Below are 4,938 nucleotides of genomic sequence, written 5' to 3' on the forward strand. Positions count from 1 at the left end.
TTTGGTGCGGCCTTGAATTCTTTCCTGCAGCGTACACCAAGAACCCATTTTTCAGCAACTGTTATTCTGATCACTGTTGGATCATTAGCACCTGAACACAGTATGGTCCATGGTGGGTGCTCAATAAGGAAGTATTCTTCTGCACACTGACTGGGGGCTCTCTACCAAGGTTAGCTGGAAAGTTTTGACACTTTCTTTAGAAAAGGAAAGTAGAACTCCTACAAATGCGTAGATGCTATGAAATGGCACATTTGAAGCCTCATTCTACATGTGCTTTCTGGAGCTATTTTAAGAAATTGACTAATGAATTCAGTGAGATGATGGTAATAAAATGCCGCTTTCCAAACATCTTCTGTATCACACATGGTCTCCTGACAATGGAATTACAGGCCACTGAATATTCAGACTTAAAAGCCTGATAAATGTCATGACAGGAATTTTTAAGAGGCACTGGATGGCTAATATAAACAGTGGGATTCATAGTGATTACCACTGGAAGGGACAGATGCTGGCAGGCCACTTCTCTGGGCATTCTGTGACTTCAACGTGGTATCTCCCAATTGTAAGAAAGAACATTCCTGAGTGGATTGCTTAGTCACCCTAGAAAATCCCTATTTACCTTGAATCGGTTTCAACCTCTGGAACTACATTTCCCAGACCCCCTTGCAGCTACCATCACAGAAGTTGATTAAATTCATCCAGTGAAATGCACAGATGTATGGCCTGAGTTTGGAACTGAATTAAGAGGGAGAGAGGCAGCAGCATGTGACACATCCATTTTGCTAGTAATGATCAAGCAGCATAGTGTGGTTCAGCACCCAATCATTTTGATGATTACTTCCTCATCCCTGGATAACAGCTGAGGAAATGTGTTGCTGTAGCCAGAAAGGGCAGTAGCAGCAACTGCAACAGGGGAGGCTGCAGTAACACATGAACTTCAGTAGGGTGGTTCTGCTCCATATGACCTTTCAGGGGCCCACATCAGTACATGAAAACCTCTCACACCTCTGTTCACTTTCCCCAGACTGGGATTTCTATGCCAGGGATTCACTTGGAACTCACATGTCTCCCTTTCCTTCCATTCCTGTCTTTTACCTCCTATTTTCACTCTCTCCCTTAGAGATGCCAAACATTTCCATGATTTCAATGTCTTCTGTGCATGTGATTCATTATTTTCTATTTCTCTTAAACTCTAGATATAAATTTCTCATCTTTAATAATTGCACTTTGTATTTTCCTTCAAAGCAGCTCATTTCCTTATGTAGCACTGCACTGAGTAGAGGAGCGTAACAAATACATTTTACTAGCTAGGACATATGACATATCAAATTTACTTCTACGCTAGTCAGAGTAGTTAATGATAACTGGTGTAATACTGTGTTTCCCTGAAAATAAGACAGTCGGACTATCAGCTCTAATGCATTTTTTGGAGCAAAAATTAATATAAGAACTGGTATTATATTATATTTATATTATATCATATTACATCATATATCATATCATATCATATCATATCATATTATAAAATAAGACCCAGTATTATATTGTATTATACTATATTAGGCTTGGTTTTATATTATATTATATTATATTATAGACCTGGTATTATATTATATTATATTATATTATATTATATTATATTATATTATATTATATTTTATTTTATATTATACCTGGTCTTATAGTAAAATAAGACTGGGTCTTATATTAATTTTTGCTCCAAAAGATGCATTAGAGCTGATTGTCCAGCTAGGTCTTATATTCGGGAAAACACGGTAGTAAAACCCCATTATCTCAATGAGTTAACACAAGAAAGGTTTATTTTTCACCCTTGTGAAGTTTGATCTGGGCCAGGTGAACATCGACTCTCCTGTCACAACTCCATCTGGAACAAACAGTATTAAAGGCTATTGCCTTGGGAGGGGTATGGAGAACCACATGTCACTTCCATTCATAGTTCATTACCCATAACTGGTCACCTTGCTCCAACAACAGTGCATGAAATATTTGATGAGCACTGACTTTGTGTCATACTTATTTCTCTAAATCAGATGAAATCTGCTCTGAGCTCCACCTGTCTGTCTGATAGAAAACTTAACCTCAGCTATTATTGGAGCGCCCTCTCCTTTTTCCATAATTATTCAAGAATTCCAAGCTCTGGGTGCCAAAATTTGGAATTCCTTAGTCTCTGGCTGTCATCATTTTTATCATGCTCCACTGGTGATTCCATGTTGTTGTTGAGCACTGTCCCCAGGATGTAACTACTGGGTCATGCTGTTCCTGGTGGGCCCTGACCCCTCACAGAAGTCCTCCCTACAGGCTGATGACTCAGCAATATGCAACCATTCCTCCATGCAAGGCTGTGTATGCAAGTGGGACCTGGTCTTTGACATTCTGCCCCATATAATCTTTATTACCACAGAAAGCTCAATATTGCAGTTCTGTTCCAATTTCTGCTTTCCTAATATGACATTCCTCTCAATCCTTTCCCTTTATGGGATCACCAAGATTGTTTCCTTTCAGAGAGCCTGGTGGAGTTGAGAAAAAGAGACGTTAACAATTAGTATTATTCTTAATACCTCACTCAACACCTATATTTATTAATGGCATTATTCACCCAGTCACCTAAACTTAACTTGGTATCATCTTTGACATTTTCCTTTCTCTACATTCCATTCAAAATGTCATATTGATTTAGCCTCCAAAACACCTCATATTGTTCTTTGCTCTAACTCTTCTATTATTGTCTCGCCTTTATTATCTCATACACTAATAACCATCTAACTGATTTTTCTGTCTTCACTTCTCCCTTTTCCAAATTGTCTTGAATATTGTTTTAGTTCATAAAAAACACTATTTTCTAATCATTGAACTTATTGTAAAATATTAAATATACCTAAAAGTAGAGAGAATACCATAATGAACTTCCATGTACCCTATCACTCAGCTTAAAACAAACAATTACCAAATTTTTTTCTGTCTTGTTTTATCTACAAAAATTTCCCCCCATTTTTGTCCTGGAGTATTTAAAAGAGATTCCAGAAATAATAGTATTTAAACCAGTATGTAACGCTAACCAGCAAGAACTATGTATTATATAGTATTATCTAACACTCAGTTCATGTTAAAATGTTCCCAGTTGTCTCAAAAATATTTTTTTCTATAGGTTGCTTGAGTAAGAATCTAAAGTTCTCACAAAGAAGACATTTGTTGTATAGGCCTCTTACATATCACTAGTCTACATTTTCACATTCCCAGTTTCTTTCTATGCCAATTATTTGTTGAGAAAACTAGGTAATTTTGTCCTCTAGAATTTCCTCTTTCTGAGCTTTATTTGATGTTGTTTAACATGTTTCTCTATCTCTCTTGCATTTCCTGTAAACTGGTTAATTAGATCTGGGACCTTGATTCCATTCATTTCCAATTTTGGCAAGAGCTTGTGTTGCTGGGCATCTGTCAGGACACAAACAATGTTTGGCTGCTTCACTTTGTGATGTTGACTGAGTTACCAGTTGTAAAATTCCCCATAAATATTTCTCGTAACATTTTTAGCATCCTCTTGCCTAGATACATTATTCTAATTTAGCTGCAAATGGTATTTTTTTCTCTCTGTTTATTTTCTTCTTTACCCATTCATATATCGATGGATACCTCGGTTGCTTCCACGTTGTGGCTGTTGTAAAAATGCTGCAATGAATAGTAGGGGTCCATGTATCTTTTCAAATTAGTGTTTTCATTTTCTTTGGATAAATACCCAGAAGTGGGATTGCTGGGTTATATGGTAGATCTAATTTCAGTTTTTTGAGGAATCTCTGTACTGTTTTCCATTAGTGGCTGACCAGTTTGCAGTCCCACCAGCAGTGCATAAGAGTTCATTTTTCTCCACATCTTCACCAACACTTGTTTATTTGTTGGCTTTTTGATAATAGCCATTCTGACTGGTGTGAGGTGTTATCTCGTGATTTTGAATTGCATTTCCCTGATGATTAGTGATGGTGAACATCTTTTCATATGTCTGTTGGCCATTTGTATGTCTTCTTTGGAGAAATGTCTCTATAAGTCCTCTGCCCATTTTTTGATTGGATTGTTTATATTTTTGTTATTGAGTTCCTTATGTATTTTTTAATCAACCCCTTATCAGATATATCTTTTGTAAATATATCCTCCCATTCAGTTGGTTGTCTTTTCATTTTGTTGATGGTTTCCTTTGCTGTGTAGAAGCTTCTTAGTTTGATGAAACCCATTTGTTTGTTTTTGCTTTTGTTTCCTTGCTCAAGGGGACATATCCAAAAAGATATTACTAAGACCGATGTCAAATAGTTTAATATCTATGTTTTTCATCTAACAGTTTTATGGTTTCAGGTCTTACATTTAAGTCTTTAATCCATTTTGAATATGTTTTTGTATATGGTGTAAGCAAGTAGTCTAATTTTATTATTTTGTATGTACTTGTCCAGTTTTCCCAACACCACTTGTTGAAGAGACTGCCATTTCTCCATTGTATGTTCCTGTCTCCTTTGCAATAGATCAATTGACCATATAATCGAGGGTTTATTTCTTGGCTTTCTAGTCTGTTCCATTTATCTGTGTCTGTTTTTATGCCAGTACCATATTGTTTTGATTATTATAGTCTTGTAGTATAGTTTGAAATCAGGGAGCATAATACCTCTAACTTGTTTTTGTTTCTTAATATTACTTTGGCTATTCATGGTCTTTTGTGATTCCACGTAAATTTTAGGATTATTTGTTCTAGTCTTGAGAAGAATGCCATTGGTATTTTGAAAGGTATTGCACTGAATCTGTAGATTGCTTTGGGTAGTATGATCATTTTAATGATAGTAATCCTGCCAATCCGTGAACACGGTATATCCTTCCATTTATTTGTGTGCTTTTCAATTTTATTCTCCAGTGTTATAGTTTTCAGAGGATAGGCCTGTC

Source organism: Rhinolophus sinicus, linkage group LG04 (genome assembly GCF_036562045.2).
Source record: "Rhinolophus sinicus isolate RSC01 linkage group LG04, ASM3656204v1, whole genome shotgun sequence".
Classification (NCBI taxonomy): Eukaryota; Metazoa; Chordata; class Mammalia; order Chiroptera; family Rhinolophidae; genus Rhinolophus; species Rhinolophus sinicus.